We start from the raw sequence: 18,523 nt of genomic DNA on the forward strand, positions 1-18,523 counted from the left end.
GTCATATATGTAAAGGTAGATTGTGTAATGCATGTTGTTAGCAAAGGTGACAATTATTTTAGATTTTTAGTAGTAGATAGTTTGTTTAAGATGGAATGGCTGGGAGATTTAGGGAATTCGACTGAATCATGGGAGTTACAATGGATTATCTTGCTACAGGCTAGTAGAGGGTCAGACTTGAATGAACATGTACCTCTGCAACCTATGCTGAAGTTGTGGAAGCTTGTTAGGTAGGGTTTTGGTAGAATGTATTTATATATATATATATATATATATATATATATATATATATATATATATATATATATATATATATATATATATATATATATAATATGTATATATATATATATATATATATATATATATATATATATATATTTATATTTATTGATTGTCTTGATATGATTTGCATGCCTTTAGATATATTTTTTATATTACGAGTCTTACTTTGGTATGCTGTTTATATACCTTTAAGTCTGGTCTGGCTATGGAGGTGTGGACCATTGCAATCTATTGGATACAGACAACTGAATGGTTATGCCGATCAGTTTACCGTATTTAAACATTCTGTTCTTAATTGCATTTTTAATGGTTTGAAGAAGCATTTGTTACAACACAGAAACACTTACCTCCTTGTATTCTCTGTATCTATTAAAGTCTGTTGATTTTTATACATATCATTCACTTTGGTTCTTAGACACTTGGTCATGTGTTTAGTGACTGGATTTATTATTTTTATACTCAATTAGCTTTTCAGCCACTAAATTTTCCTCAGTGGTTCATGCACTTTTGTTTGACTTAATATTATGCCTAATATCTGGAAGAATGTTATTGGAAAACCTTTCCCTAAGAAACCCAATCCATCCAATCCATCAGACTTTTGGCCTATTTCTACTCTCCCTACCCTAGGAAAGATTCTGAAAAAATTGCTTTATTTGCAACTCACTCAGTACATCAACTGATACCACCTTCTCTCTCAAAAGCTGCATGGCTTTTGGCTGATTGCTGTACATCACAGCTATCTGGACACTCAGTGAAAACATTCTTCTTGGAATGGACAAAGGCTTAATTATTGGAGCAGTTTTTTATTGACCAGAGCCTTTGATCTTGTTGATCACTCAGTTCTCCTGGATCATCTCACTGAAATAGGTAGTAGTGATGACAAACTGTCCTGGTTCAAAAATTACCTCTCTAACCACCACTTCTTAGTTAATTTTAATTTATCAAACTCTATCAGATTTCCCTCTACAGAAAGGTGTCCCTCAAGGATCTACCCTGACACCACTTCTCTTTTCTATCTGCATTAATAAGCTTTCTTTTAACTTAACCCATCTTGTTGTCAAGGTTTATACTGATGGCGTGATCCTATTTGGCTCCAAGAACTCTTTCCTTTCTCTTGAACACAAACTTCATTGGGTCAATGAAAAACAATTACTACAAAACTCTTCTATGACAAAAACAATGCTTTTTGGCACTAAGCAAAAAAAATCACTTCTGTATTCAGGCCTCTAACAATCTTCGATCATGTTGATAACATTATTGGAAATGTCACTTCATTCATAGGTTCATAGGCTGGTACTAGGCTGTCGGCCCTAGGGCCTATACAAGCCTAACCATAACAATTCCCTGGCTATTTCTTCCCATACTATTTACTTCCTGGACCCCTGTCTAGCAGGGCAACTGACGTGATCCCTGGGGTGAATTTCTTTTCTCCCATCCAATCGTCAAGGTTCCTTTTGAAGAGGGCCAAAGAGGCTCTCTGCTTGACATGTATGGGCAGTCTATTCCAGAGTCTGGGGAGTCTCTGGGTCAGAAACTGATCCCTCCAGCATGTTTTGTTTATTGTGATGACAAGGTTTAAATCCTTAGAGCGTGTGGCTCTGAGGGATTGGGATTTCTTTAAGTATAGCATGTCCAACAGCTCTGGGTTTGACATGGCCTTGCATGTTAAGCAGAGATCGTCTCTGAGTAGACGATATGCGACAGAGTATAGCTTGAGTTTTTTAAGGTGGTCAGCATAGGGCATCTGCTTTAGGCCTGTGATTCTTTTAGAGAGGTATTTCTGCGGCCTTTCCAGTTGTTCCAATATCTAGGAGTTTGGTTAGACCCCTTTCTAAATTTCCAGCTGCACATAGACAACAAATACAAAAAAATCAACTCTCTACTGTTCTGGACTAATATGATCTCCCCTTTTCTATCCAAACCTTGTAGAAATGCCATAGGTAAAGGTAACTTACTGGCATGCTGGAATGTTATCTCCCAGTGAATCCTGCAGCTTATAAATGAAATACATCCACTATTCAGTTCATTTCAAATGCCATTTGCCAATACACCACTCTGTCTCCAAGAAATGACCACTGCAAAACTACTGTAAAAGATAACTGGCTGTGAAAATATATAACAGTAGACATTTTAACCTCTCATATCTTCTCCTGCAGACTCACCCACACTAGGTTTCACTGCACAGACCATGATTTCTAAGTCCTTCATCCCAAATTATGAGAATCTCTCCCGTCTTGTCTCCACCATTCAGTCCATTTTAAATTCCATTTGCAGATTCATCACTCCCTCCACTAGAAATGAATACCACTACAAAACCATTGAAAAAACTAACTGGCTACCTATGAAACAACATGCTGACTTTCTACTTGCCTCTCAGCTATCTAAACCTATCAAGAATGAAACCTTCCCTTCCACTAGCCTTCAGGCTGTTCAGAGATGTACTAATATACTACCTTAAATATCTTAACCACTCATGTCATCTCTTTCAACCCCCCCTCCCCCAACTAGACTTCGCTGCACAGACCATGCTTTCTCAGTCCTTTGTCCCAAACTGTGAGATTCTCTCCCTTCTTTTCTTAAGGCCATTCTTCTTACCCCTTTTTTCATTCACAAATAAAAGCACATTACAAGACTCTAGGAAAATACAACTGCTATCTTTCTGGTCGGATCCATATCAGATCATCGAATGCCTGGAAGTTCAAAAGTCATATGGCTGAGACCATATGATCAAATTTTCAGAAGTTTGAATGTTTACAGTGGAGATCGCCATACAGCATGGATCAGGAAATTTACCCTTTTCCTCACTGTAGTGCGATCTCAGAATTGGTATATTTAATTAGCAAGAGGTACGGGGAGTGCAGGAGGACTTGCCCCCTTGCTAAAACATTAAAGAAAGTTTTTGTTTTTTGTTTATTTTTCCTTTAACTTTCGATCTTCAAAAAATTTGATCATATTGCCTCAGCCATATGACTTTCAAATTTCTGGAAGTTCGATAATCTGGTAGGGATCCCTTTGGTGATATAACTTAACCTCTTCATTCCCTTCTGTCTACATACCTTGCTCTGACTCTTATTTTTGAGTGTGATTCTTTTAGCATGCCAACTCTGATTTCACTCTATATCTAATGCATGTATATATTATATTTTTTCAGTCACTTTAAATAGAATGTCATTTACCTATTGCCTTTATACCCTCAAACCAACTATGATATGCATTTTGCATCTAATAAATGTACATATTGCAGTTTATAATGGCATGTATCTATTGTGTTATCCCTGAACTGAAATTGAAATGGGTCCAAAAGGATCAGTGCACTACCTCCATTAACAAATTCAAAATAAAATGTAATAATAAAATAAATCTGGAGATGAAATCATCAAGAAAAGGAAAGCAGTATTGCTGGAACTGAATTCATCCTCAAGTATTGTTGAGTACCTTCAAGTGCTGGGCCCTGTTTTCACAAAATCTTACCAAGACAGCACTGATATAAAGACTGTATTTTATATATTATCAAGAAAGGTAGGTTAAAGAAAAAAATAAAAGTTAGCTGGGTGCACAGGTCCCTGGATAAAAAAATGCCCAATTTTGGTGTACGCACTGGTTCCAGGACTGGAAAAAAAGGCAGTGTGGAATCCTCAGGACATGGGTACATTCCTATAACAGGTTAACCTAGGCACAAGGTAAAGATAGCTGCCCCCCCCCCCATGGAAGAAGGAAGTAGTCCAGAAAACAAGTAAAAAGAGCAATAAATAGGACAAAGTGGACTATTGAGGATAAGGAAAAAATTATGCGTTGTTACTGTTATGCAAGCAGCCCTGAATTTTCCTATAGAGGATATTCAGAAAGACTAAGAGAGAAATTAGAGGAAAGACAAATGCTTGCACAAGAAAAACTGACAAAAGCTTCAAATAAAAAGTTATATTCATTAATACTACAGATCTATAAAAAATTACATATACAAATAACTCTGAGACATTCGGAAAAAGAAACAACTAAGGCAGTGCAAAAATATAAAGATCAAAATCCCAGAGATTTTTAAAAGTTATAAAAAAGAAATGTGGGCATTAGAAAAAAAAATATCTGGTGTGGTACAATATTTATGCAAAGGAAAAAGCCAAACCAGTCAATACGAAACAGAAGCTAGGAAACCACAAAGCGAGGTGACACCACAGGAACAAGAATAAAATTTAATGTTGAGCGCTTTCATCACAAATTACAGTTGTTTTTTTCAGAAAAAATAGAGTTTCACCCCTCAGTTCCTTAAATACTCGTTACAAAGATATCATTAACAGATGTGTGTTTAACACCATTTATATTTAAAGATACAGACTCCCTTTTTCTTACATACAAAACCCCAAGTCATGTTGCACTGCTTAAGATATCTAATAATGTTAAAAACTTCAAGCCTAAGATGTTAACTTGAGTTATATAAAATAGTAAAATATTCTAATAATAATGTTGTAATAACATAATAATAAAAGTTAACAAATTACATAAAAAAGTTTGCTTTTAGTTTCAAAAAACTAGTCAATGACACCATATCATTCAGTCCTGGATTACTGTTGGCATTAATCCTCAATTGCCATAACAGTTCCTTATATTCAAGTAAATATAAGTGGCAAACTTCATGACACCCATGAAGACGGACAATAGAGGTATGACTGCCGAATCCTACACAAATGCACTTTATAAGCACTTACATGAGTGCATGGATCATGCTATCCCTAATAGAACCAAGATGTTATCCTCCAAAAAAAGGAAGCCAATCTGGTGGTCCTCTGCCATAAACAAACTCTACAATAGAAGAAAGAAACTGTTGCAAAAAAGAGTAAAATCCCATGACTGGAGGAACTCCCTGGTCAACCTCAGTAAGAAGCTGAGATCCCTCATAAAATCCTCCAAAGCTAGTTACGAAAACAAAATTGCCACTGACTCTAAAGACAACCACAAAGCATTCTATAGCTATGTCAAGAATCTAAATGGGAACACTCAGATCTGCTCTGTGTTACAGCATAATGGCACTAAATATACAGAACCAGTTGATATTGCCAACATCCTAGCAGATAGGTTCAGTGCTAACTTTACCCCCCTCTCACCCCCTAGAGGGCCCATCTCTATACCGGAAGAATGCAAAGTTCCTATAATCATGGCTGCACAGGTAAAAAACACACTCTCCAAAGCCAAGAACACAGCATCCATGAGACCTGACAATATCCCAGGCTGCATTCTACACGAACTGCAGAATGAACTGGCACCCTACCTAAGTACCATGTTCAATCATAGTCTCACCTCAGGCTTTGTACCCACTGAATGGTGCACCATGACAGTTATCCCACTCCACAAAGGGGGAGCCATGACGGACCCCGGAAACTACTGCCCCATTAGCTTGACGAGCCTGGTCTACAAGGCCATGGAACGTATCATTGTGGAACTCATAAACAAAGACATTGGTAATCTCCAAACTCTGGACCCTACTCAGTTTGGATTTGTAAAAGGCAGATCATGTCTCCTAAACCTGATTGACTTCTTTGAAGCAGTCACCAGAGCCGTAGATGAGGGTAAAATGGTTCACACAGCTTATCTAGATCTCTCCAAGGCTTGCGACACCATCCCCCACTCTGGAATTATAGATAAGCTCACTAAACTAGGTATAAATCCCTATGTCACAAGATGGGTTGCCAACTGGCTCACGGACAGAACCCACCCTGTGAAAGTAGCGGATTCCAAATCCGACAACAGACCAGTGACAAGTGGAGTACCACAGGGTTCAGTCCTGGGTCCTCTCCTGTTTGGTATCTACTTCTCTGAAGTGCAGGCCAACACAGAAGGTCTTTGGCTAACAAAGTTTGCAGATGACTGCAAACTAGGAGCCATAATCGAAACTCCTAATGATGTGGACAAACTACAAAAGGGCCTTACTGAGACAGATACCTGGTGTCAAAGCCATGGCCTGAAGCTCAATGCCAAAAAGTGCATTGTCATCCCCTTTGGTAAAAACTCTGTACCCATGAACTACCACATAGCTGGTAGCCTACTTAATGCCAAAAATGTGATAAGAGACCTTGGGACACAGGTGGACAGTAGTCTCTCCTTTGACAATCACAGTGGTCAGGAAATCCTTCTACGTGGCTCATCTCATCACAAAAGGATTCTCATCCAGAAAAAAAGAGGTAATTGTTCCCCTCTACTCATCACTCATTAGACCCATTATAGAGTACAATGCCCCTTTTGGTATGTACCTCACAAGACATCTACAACAACTGGAAAGACCACAGAAATACCTCACAAAGAGGATTACTGGCCTTAAACAGATGCCCTATGCAGACCGTCTCAAAAAACTACAGCTTTACTCCATTGCATATCATCTACTCAGGGGCGATCTCTGCCTAACATACAAAGCTATGTCAAACCCAGAGCTGTTGGACATGCTCCACTTAAAGAAATCCCAATCCCTCTGAGCTACATGCTCTAGGGACCTTAACCTTGTCACCACAATAAACAGAACATGCTGGAGGGATACATTCCTGTCCCAGAGACTTCCCATACTCTGGAACAGACTACCTATCTATGTCAAACAGAGCTCCTCATTAGCCCTCTTCAAGAAAAATCTTGATGATTGGATGGGAAATGGCAAATTTACCCCGGGGATCACTTCTGTGGCTCTGCTCAACAGGGGCACAGGAAAATAATTTTCTTGGGTGGCGAAAGCCAGGGTACATTTTTTGGCTAGGCTTGTATGGGCCCTAGGGCCGATAGCCTAGTACCTACCTATGAATATAGGGCCTCCCCTCTCATCCACCGTAAGTTTTTCAAGAACTGTGAATTTGAAATTGTGACCTGGGTAGGTATTGACATGTTTAGCCAGTGAATTTTTTAAATTCACTTTCCTAATGTCATATAAATGCTGGTAAATACGTGTTCGAAAGGCATTCTTGGTTTTGCCTATGTAAAAACAGGCACACGTCTGACAAATACCAGCATATATGACATTCTTATTACTACAATTGTACTTATGTAGTAGTTTCACCCATCCATAACCTTTAAGGAATACGCTATCACCTTCCAAGATATATTTGCAGTGAGTACACTGTTTACATTTGGACATTCTCCCTAGTTCTCCTAAGGTATTAACACCTTTTTTCCTCTCTAAGATGTTTTTAACACAGATGTCCTTTCTATACACAACCACTGGGGCATCCCCAATTCTCTCTCTCAAATCTGGGTCCCCTGACAAGATAAACCAATTCTTGAAAACAATGTCCCGAATCAGTGGGAAGTATGGTGTATAAGTTAATATAAGTTAAGAGAAATTAGAGGAAAGACAAATGCTTGCACAAGAAAAACTGACAAAAGCTTCAAATAAAAAGTTATATTCATTAATACAACAGATCTATAAAAAATTACATATACAAATAACTCTGAGACATTCGGAAAAAGAAGCAACTAAGGCAGTGCAAAAATGTAAAGAACAAAATCCCAGAGAATTTTGGAAGTTATAAAAAAAGAAATGTGGGCATTAGAAAAAAAAATATCTGGTGTGGTACAATATTTATGCAAAGAAAAAAGCCAAACCAGTCAATACAAAAAAGAAGCTCCAGAGATAGTGAAGAGAAATACAGGCAAATTTTACAGTACAAAAAATAAGAAAAAATGGGGGTGTAGAAAAGAGGATCAGTAAGGTAGAAGTTAAACACATAGAAGATGAAGCTATGGATTATCTACAGTGTAGAGAGTACAAAACATGCACTGTCACAGCATGATGAGTCAGCAGATTAAGGAGGAGTTGGTGGAGTAGGAGGCATCTGAAGAAGATTGTCTACATAATGATGGTCTGGAGACTTCTGTAGCAGACTGGTACAAAAGGTCAGTAGAAGCTGCACAGCAAGGGAAGGAGCAGGAAATATTGGCAACTCTTGATATAAGTAATGTTGCAGAGTGATAGGCCAGTGGGTTCCCATATGAAGGAACAGCAGATGAAGCAGTGTACATCTGAAGAGGATATGTCACAGGAATGTTTTCTAGAACTTTCTGTAGAGTACTCACAGGAACAGAGAGCAAAGAATATCCTGTCAGTCCAGAAGAAAATGATTTAAAGGAATACCTGTTTGAATTAATAGAGATGGATAGACATATTAAGATAGGTAAAAGAACTAGATTAGAGAAAGTAAATAAAACCCAAAATGTTAGAAGATTAGTAAAAAAGATGAACACAGTAATCAGGACTTTTAAGAGAAGTTCACATGATGTAACAAAAATAAATAAAATATATTACTGTGCAGCTAAACTAAAAATGGATAAAGTGTTACTCCAAAAATGAAAAGTAGCAAAAGAAAGGAAGGGAACAAGTAAATGGCATCATGGAAGCATCAAACAGAGACAACTATGAAGCAGTTAAGGTAAGAAGGGTCATTGTAAGAATAATATCGAAAAAGGAAGAGATCATCAAAAATACTTAGAACGATGTGGTAAAAGCAATGCACAGTATTAGAACAGACCATGATTTTTGTATACTATTGCCAATAATAAATGAAAAATATCAGCAAAGGCAAAAAACTTAGAATGTATGAAAAAATAAAGGAAAAGTACAAAATAAGCAATTCATTGATGACCCAAAAGACTTTATATAGAATTGGGAAACAAAGTAAAAGGAGTAGAAACACCACCAAAAAAGAAATAGATACATTTTGCATAAGTATTTATGAAGACCCTGTTGAACATAACAAATGTGCTAAATGGTTAGAGTAATTAATAGAAGCAGTAAAGAGTCCTAATGCACAGGATATAAAATGGGATGAAGTGATGGCTAGAGAAACTGAGACAAAATTAAAAAGCCCCTAAGTAGAAAGCCCCAGGCCCAGACATAGTACCTAACATCTGGCTAACAGAATTGACATCTTAACACAAAGTTAGCCCTGAATACAAATTATTTATATGTAAGTCTTGAACAGACAACTACCTGTTAACAACAGGAAAAACAATACTTCTTCTTAAAAATTAACCTGCAAGCCATTCTAAGAACTATAGACCAATAACTTGCTTTCCAACAATATACAAATTATGTACTGGAATAGATGCAGACAGAGTTTATAGTACTTTAGAAAAAAATCGTAATAGAACAGAACTGTAACAAAATAAAGTCATGTGGGACAAAGGATAATTTTTGATAAGTAAGGCCATAATAGAGAATTGTAAAAAGGGTAAGAATCTAAGTATGTCATGGATAGATTACAAAAAAGTCGTTTGGGAGCATCTCACATTCATGGATAAAGAAATGCTTATAAATGTATAAGATACACTCTGCATTGATCAGTTGCATGACAGTGACTATAAAACACTGTCAGGTTACTTTGCAGTTCAGCTATTACGAAGGGCAAATTATTATCCCACGGATAAACACTCAAAGGGGAATATTTTAGGGTGATTCTTTGTCAACGCTGCTGTTTTGTCTCTCCCTTAACCCATTAAGATGTTTACTTAACAGATTAGGCCATGATTACAATGTGGATCCCAGAAAACAACTTTGTTTAAAGATTTCTCATCTACATTTTGTGGATGACTCAGAAAGGCATAGCTCATCAGATGAGGAGTGAAAGCACAACTACAAATGGTTAAAAGTTTCTCAGATGTTATACGAATGACATTTGGTCTTGATAAATGTGCAAAAGCAGCATTTAAAACAGGAAAGCAGCAGCACCAAGAAAATATCAACCCGGGACAGGAATGTGATATAAAGGAATTTGAGTAGAAATGGTGTTTACACTTTTGGGAGTAGAGGAAAGATCAGCAATAAAGCATGAACAAATGAAAATAAAGATCAGTAAGGAACACTTCAGAAGACTAAAACTAATATTGAAAACTGCATTTACTGTACGTGGTAGAGGGTGGTCTAGATGGACTAGGTTTTGCTGTAGAACTAGTAAAATCAGCTAATCTGTTGGAGATTTAGGGTTAGAAGCCTGTGCCAGCACCTCAAAATGGGCAGTTGGGTTGCTCTCTGGGCTGCATTACGCAGCTGCATTGCACACCAAGAAGCAGGGAAGCATAGGAGGATTTCCTAGCAGTTATCCAGGGAAAATTTGACTTTTTAATCATTTGTGTCTATACACAGTAGTGCTAACCCCCATTGCATGGTGAGCAGCTATGCGCAAATGCTGTGTTTGAATATCAGCTAACTAAAACAGTTTTCAAACAATCCAACCAGTAGAAAAGCTCACATATGAGCCTTGTTTCAACAATCCACAACTCAAATGTGTCCTTGACTACACTCTTCTGCCACACGGGTGCAGGAGGACACTCGTAATGTAAGATGGCAGGCTTTACTGCTCAGAAAATGCCAGTCTAGATACAGCAAGTCTGAATCTAGCCTATGCTATAAATTGTTCAAGTACTGTAAATAGGCAGTGCAGAAAACATGGTCACAAACAATAAAAACAGTTTAAAGTAGGTGGCAAAACAGTTGCAAACAGCTTAAAAGTACAAAGAAGGTTATAAAAATACTATTTTTTCAGTAGAATTCACAGGATGCCTTGGATTTCATTCACATTGACTTCAGATCTCTGGCTAAGGAGGCCAAACTCTCAGCAGCTCTGGTAAACTGAATAACTCATATATAGCTTGATTTTATGTTTTGCTCTAGATCCTAGGTAATTGTGGTTTGAAGTCTAGGGGAAGAAAGACCTGAATATGGCTACAGTCGACTACCGTTTTTATCACTGAAATCATGATGTCAGAAGAGGAGGGAGTTTATTGAGTCACAAGGGGGAAGGTAAAAGCTCTAGTGTTGAGAATAGCCTTTGTGCTTCTGCAGGCAGAAATCCTAGGTGTCAGTGTTGCAATAGTGAGCTCTAAAGAATATCAATGTTTTGCACATTCAGTTAATGTTATCACCATTATTAAAACAGATTATTCAAAATTATACAAAAGTCGGGCTACATTTTAAATAGTAAAGCAGGAAAAATAAATAAAATGTTAATCCTAATAAAAGTAATACATTAGTAAATAGCAAGGCCCAAATTGAAATGTGAGGCCATGCTGGCTGAAACCTTCAGAAGATATAGACATGTAAGGTGAGAGGCAGAGCAGGCTTGGAATATGTATAAAGTTTGAGGCACCAGGTGATGTGATATTTAGGAAGATAGAAGACAAAGGGGCATATTGTGAAAATACCACCACTTATCCCCAGCTGAAGGAGAAATTATGAACCTTAAAAGAATAATGTTACTGGGAATAAAACAGGTGCAGGCTGATACCACAATACAGAGGCCATTTCTCTATGTCCCTGGTGACCTTGTTTTGAGTATAAACTTGTAGAATTTGAGAAGCTGGCCAGGTCCGGGGAAGAGATGATTGAAGTCATGCCAGGGGGCACAGCCTTAGGAAAAGCTTGGCATAGCCGTTCCACACTCAAGAACTCCATTAGCCTGAAAAAGAAATGCATGCTGCCCAGCTCAATGCCTCAGATGGAAGATGTACATAATTCCTAGTAGTCTGGTGGAGCAAGTATTGCACCACACATCTAAGTAAACAGCTGTTAAGAGCATCAAAAAAGAATACCCCAACTTCCTATAGAAAGACAGACATGATTGCCAGCTATCTCTTTTTCCCCTCCAGACATTTTCTGATACCTGGAATGTAGATAAATGAATGTACTGATTTGGGACATACCAAGTTGGTTGGGTATGTGAGAACACAGGGACCAAGAAGTTATTTAAACATAAACTGAGGCAAAGGTGGAATAAGAGATTGGGAGAGGTTCAGGTTACACTTAAGGAACTATGTTTGTTTTTTTCAAAAGAAGTGGTCAGACCCTGTAGTGATTTATTTTTCAAAGATGATGAACAGTACTTCAGCAGAACATTAAGGAGTTTGAACATATGCAGAAAATGATTGCTTGAGAAAAAGCTATACGGTGGCTGGCTGCAGTTTTCAGGCAGGCCCAAGTCAATATTAGCATATTAATTTAATTACTTGCTGTTTGATTGCAGTTTTTAATAACAATTTCAGTCATGTACAGAAATATAACTGGTATATGTCAGATTTTAATTTCTAAATTCAAAATTCAGAACTTATTTATTTTATTTTTACATTTGTTAACTAGGTTAGTCTAACTGAGCCCAGAGAGCCCTTTTTCAGCAGAGACCCGAGGAGAAAAGCTCCAGGAAAGTAATTAAAAAATAAGGGAAAAAAACTAACAATTCAAGTTCTAAGATACTTAACATTACAAAAACAGAGAAAAAGAAGTATACATCATGATATATTTACAAGGCAAAAGTACAGTATTATGAGAATGCAGTAGCAATATGATTGAGAAATTTGGTTAACACTGATTTATATATAAGGAATATAGCAATGCCTAAAATAAAAATATCTAATATACAATTCAGAGTAACATCATGACATAGTACAAATATACATTTAATAGCACAGGTACTAACTGCAGAGAGATTAATATGTGTAGAGAGTTTAGATAGCAGATACCAGGCAGGTATGTTGATTGAGAGAAGAAACATTCATCAGGTTATTTGCTGACAAGTACAGCTCCATGCATGTTGGAAATTAATTTTTAGTTGCTTTCTGAATTCACCACTTTTGGTCGCAGAGCGAAGGGACAGTGGAAGTTTGTTCCATGAGTATGCAGCTGAATGACTGTACAGGATTTTTCCAATATTTTTGTTTGGATTGATCACCTGAAGTAGGTTTTGTTGTGTGCTGACCCAATGTCTAATTAGGTAAGTTTCTGTAACAAGGTATCAGAGGCTGTGATCTGTAGTATTGCAATGCTGGCATTTCAACATTTATCCTGATACTGCATTGTATGTAACATTTGATATTTCATGTGTAGCAATCCACCTTTATTTTTGTAGCAAGTGGTTTGCTGCAGTTTCAGACAAGAAGGATTTTTTTTCGGTCCACAATTTGAGAAGACCTTTTTTTTTTGTTTTGTTTTTGCGGTTCATCGTAGAGGTGATTGATAGATAGATAGATTAGACAGATTAGTACTAAGCTAACTGCCCTTGCAAGTCATGTTAAGCCTAGCCAGTTATCCCTTGTGAGACTCAAACCCTGCACCTTGTGTTTGTAAGGCAAACACCTTAACCATTAGGCCACCCTCCCAGTTTAGAGAACTGCACATAACACCAGACAATCTAGCTGTGGTTCTGGCAAATAACATTCAGTAGTGACACTGGGACCCTGTACTTTCATGGAATTTCCCAAAATAAATTAAGGATGGACAGTCATACATATTTTCCAAGTCCACAAAACACTTGTATGAAATACTGTCAAATTTTCCTGACCCCCCTCAGGGACTTATGAACCTATGAACCTTGCAGTTATGACAAGATCATGCCTTATGTGCCCCATATATTTGCCTGAAAGACACTACAGCAAAGTACAAGGCATTTTACTACTTGTAGTCTTGTTTCTGTACTAGTCAAAAGTTTTGTTAGTGTAGAGGACTACATTTTCCATCATGCATTGCACTAGTTGTTAGTCCAGTTTTATTAATAGTAACTGCAGCTTCACACCACTTGAATGACTGACGGTGTTAGGTGCTAATGGTCCCATAGTGATCAGCTGCAGTTTTTGAGTGCTCAAAAGGGATTTCATATCAAAACTGTTCAGATTAGCCATTTAGTTTTGTGTACTGCTCCAGTTCCTGTCTCAAAACATAATAAGATCAGGTTTAATTTGAAGATTAATAGAGAGGTACTTGGTTTATTTTGCTTCTCTTGCTGACATGAGATTTATGAGTTTTTGCTAATCTATAAATCACAAGATAGAACTATGGAATAATAAGTATAAAAATAATAGTGTGATGTGAGATAACTTTTAACCACTAACACTTGTGGTAGAATGTTACCAGTTCAATAGCACGGTCCAGAAATGGTGTTGCAGTCACCAATAGAAGCAAATTAATCCTAGAAAAGTGAAATATGAGGGTTGTGTGTGCTAAGTGGTAGAATGCAGAGGTGGATAGAAAAATGATTCACTTGGCTGAAAGTGGGAAAACAGGAGCAGTTTGACTCATAAAGGTACTGTAGTAGTCTCAACAAAATTCAGGGGGCAATCAGAATTGTAAAGCTTGAAAAGAGATTGGATTGCAGAAGAGTTTTAGGGAAAAGTGTACAATAGAGTTGATTATCCGAACTAATTGGGACCTAGGGTAGTTTGGATAATCAAAATGTTTGGATAATCAAACATATAATTGAACCGGATAAAAAGTTCTAAAAATGCATTTCACACACACACACACACACACACACACACACACACACACACACACACACACACACACACACACACACACAGTTTAGAAGCAGGGTACCTTTAAAAACATACACATTTAAATTAGTTAATAATGACAGCCTGTAAAAGTTTCATACCTGAGATACCTTTTAATTTTTAGTAACTGCAGCAGCTACTAATTTAGCTCTTACAAAAACACAAGCTTGCATACTCACACAGGCAAACACGCTTTGCTCTTTTTTATACAACTAATACCTTATTTAACTTGATAGAGCATAGTTCAGCAATAATTAATAGGAAATTCAAGAGCTTGCCATTTCACTAATTAAACATGTTTGGCACAGGCAATGTCTTTATTCCCAGTGCTATTCAATATCAATTATAGTAATGACAGACACTCCCATTTCAGACTTCATATCCTTCAGAAAATGCATGCTAAATCAAAATCATTTCTTCTAGAAACTAAGTTTGTAAGAGCGACATTTAAAATACAGTATGCCTCTTTGTCATAAAACTGCAATCAAGAGCGACATTTCAGTTGTTGTGTCTTTCAGCTTATCCCGGTTAGGGGTCGCCACAGCGGAACAACAGTCCGCTAATGTTTGGTAGTGGATTTTTACGTGCCGAGTTACCAGCCCTGATGCACAACCTTCAATAAAGGTACGCCCATTCACGCATGCCTCCACACAGAAGACTCTCTAGCTGAGAATCGAACTAGACAACGTCTTGCTGTGTGGCGACAACGCTACCGCAGCACCACTACCGCGGAAGAGCGACAGTTCAGTCTTCTTCTTCTTTCGGCTTTTCCCAGTTAGGGGTCACCACAGTGGATCACCTGTCTGCTCATGATTGGCAGTGGAGTTTTACGGTGTCGAGTTGCCAGCCCGCTGCCCAACCTTCCACTGAAGGCACACACACACAGTCACACCTAGGGCCAATTTGGAGTGTCCAATCCACCTATAGCATGTCTTTGGGATGTGGGAGGAAACTGGAGCACCCGGAGAAAACCCACGCGACCACAGGAAGGACATGCAGACTCCACACAGAAGGCACCCCAGCTGAGGATCGAACTGGAGAACCTCTTGCATTGAGGTGACAGTTCAGTAAAAATCCCAAATCCAAGCTCCACAGAAGTCATACACAGTAATACATGCTGTGTATTTTACAATAGATGGTAACATGGACTTAACTGACTTTGACATCCTAATGTTATTCCTTCATAGAGGCCAACAACCACAAGGTCTGACATGTCATTATAGCAAACCATCACCGACAAACCAAGTTGCTATCACTTTCAAGAACAAGAAAAGTAATACATAACACAACTTGCTAAAGACAAACAGGTAGCACCACTAAAAAGTAAATTTAGACAAACAGAACCCACATGCAAGAATGAAATACTGTATATACTTTGTATTGGATTAAATTCTGAAAGTTGTAAAATATCATTCACCTATTAGCAGGTTTTGCCTTATTTTCTGGACCTAAAACATACAATGTTCATAGGTTCATAGGTAGGTACTATGTTATCAGCCCAAGGGCCTATGCAAGCCTAGTCAACAAGGTTCCCTGGCTTACGCCACCCAAGAAAGTTATTTTCCTGTGCCACTGATGAGCAGAGACACAGAAGTGATCCCCGGGGTGTATTTCCTATTTCCCATCCACTCATCAAGATTTTTATTGAAGAGTGCTAATGAAGAACTTTGCTTGACATAGATGGGTAGCCTGTTCCAGAGTATGGGAAGTCTCTGGGATAGGAATCTATCCCTCCAGCATGTCCTGTTTATTGTGGTGACAAGGTTTAGGTCCCTAGAGCATGTAGTTCGGAGGGATTGGGATTTCTTTAGGTGTAGCATGTCCAACAGCTCTGGGTTTGACATAGCTTTATATGTTAGGCAGAGATCACCTCTGAGTAGGCGATATGCTATGGAGTAAAACTGGAGTTTTTTGAGGCGGTCAGTGTAGGGCATTTGTTTAAGTCCAGTAATCCTCTTTGTGAGGTACTTCTGTGGCCTTTCCAGCTGCTGCAAATGTCTTGTGAGGTACATTCCAAAAGGGGCATTGTACTCTATAATGGGTCTAATGAGTGATGAGTAGAGAGGAACAATGACCTCTTTTTCCTGGATGAGAACACTTTTATGATGAGGTGTGCCACGAGAAGGACTTCCTGACTACTGTGGCGATGTGACTATCAAAGGAGAGACTACTGTCCACCTGGGTCCCAAGGTCTCTTATCATGCATTTGGTGTTAAGTAGATTGCTGCCTATGTGGTAGTTCATGGGTACAGAGTTTTTACCAAAGGGGATGACACTGCACTTTTTGGCATTGAGCTTGAGGCCATGGCTCTGACACCAGGCATCTGTCTCAGAGAGGCCCTTCTGTAGGATGTTCACATCATTTGGGGACTTGACTATGGCTCCTAGTTTGCAGTCATCTGCGAACTTCATTAGCCAGAGGCCTTCTGTGTTAGCCTGTACTTCAGAGAAGTAGATACCAAACAGGAGCGGTCCCAGGACGGAACCCAGTGGTACGCCACTTGTCACTGGTTTGAGGTCAGATTCGGAGTATGCAACTTTTACAGTGTGGGTTCTGTCAGTGAGCCAGTTGGCAACCCATTTTGTGATGTAGGGATTTATGCCTAGTTTATTGAGTTTAGCTATAATTCCAGAATGGGGGATGGTGCCGAAAGCCTTGGCGAGGTCAAGATAGGCTGTGTGAACCACTTTACCCTCATCTACGGCTTTGGTGACTGCCTCAAAGAAGTCAATCAGGTTCAGGAGGCATGATCTGCCTTTCACAAACCTGAACTGGGTGGGATCCAGAATTTGGAGGTTACCAATGCCTTTGTTTATGAGTTTCATGATGATACGTTCCATGGCTTTGCAGACCAGGCTTGTCAGGATAATAGGTCTATAGTTCCCAGGATCAGTGGTGGCTTCTCCTTTGTGGAGTGCGATAACTGTTGCTGTGCGCCATTCAGTGGGCACAAAGCCTGATGCAAGGCTATTATTGAACATGGTGCTTAAGTGGGGAGCCAGTTCATTTTGAAGTTCATGTAAAACGCAGCCTGGGATGTTGTCCGGTCCCATGGATGCTGTGTTTTTGGCTTTAGAGAGTGCAGCTTTCACCTGCGTAGTTGTGATTACAGGGACTCTGCATTCTTCCTGTATAGATATGGGCCCTTTAGGGGGTGAGGGGGTAAAGTTAGCACTGAACCTATCTGCCAGGATGTTGGCAATATCAGTTGGTTCTGTAATTTTCATGCCTTTGTGCTGTAACTCAGAGCAGATCTGGGTGTTGCCATTGAGATTCTTGACATAGCTATAGAATGCTTTGTGGTTATCCTTGGAATTAGTGGCAATTTTATTTTCGTAGCTAGCTTTGGAGGATCTTATAAGGGATCTCAGCTTCTTACTGAGGCTGACCAGGGAGCTCCTCCACTCATGGGATTTTCCTCTCTTTTGCAACAGTTTCTTCCTTCTGTTGTACAGTTTGTTTATGGCAGGGGACCATCAGATTGGCTTCCTTTTTTGGAGGATAGTGTCTTGGTTCTGTTTGGGATAGCACGATCCATGCACTCATGTAGGTGCTTATAGAGTGCATTTGTGTAGGATTCAGCAGTTGTAACTGTACTGTCCATCTGCATTGGTGTCATGAAGTTCACTACTTCTATCTTAAGAAGCATGAAGTTGGCTTTGCAGAAATGTTTTACTGTGGTTTCCTTAATGGGGGGTGGGGGTGGGATGCGGATATCGAGGATGATTAGCTTATGGTCAGATCGGACCAACGAGGAGTTGACTTCAGGTGTGGAACACTGGTCACTCATGTTGGTAATGACTAGGTCTAGGATATTGTTGCCCCTGGTGGGGGTGTGGATAAGTTGATCTAGGGCATTGGAGTTTATGAATTCCAGAAAGCGTTGCACTAAGGAGTTAGTACAAGAGTAGTTTTCCCATTTAATGGTGAGGTAGTTGAAGTTGCCCATTATTA

The 18,523-nt window shown here is 38.8% G+C and overlaps 1 protein-coding gene across 1 annotated transcript in view; it reads left to right on the forward strand.

Moving 5' to 3' along the window:
- Positions 1-18,523, forward strand: part of GALNT14 (polypeptide N-acetylgalactosaminyltransferase 14) — a 3,768,866-nt gene that overhangs the window by 3,377,998 nt on the left and 372,345 nt on the right. The window lies entirely within an intron of this gene.

Source organism: Protopterus annectens, chromosome 1.part2, assembly GCF_019279795.1.
Source record: "Protopterus annectens isolate FY-2018-M chromosome 1.part2, PAN1.0, whole genome shotgun sequence".
NCBI lineage: Eukaryota > Metazoa > Chordata > Ceratodontiformes > Protopteridae > Protopterus > Protopterus annectens.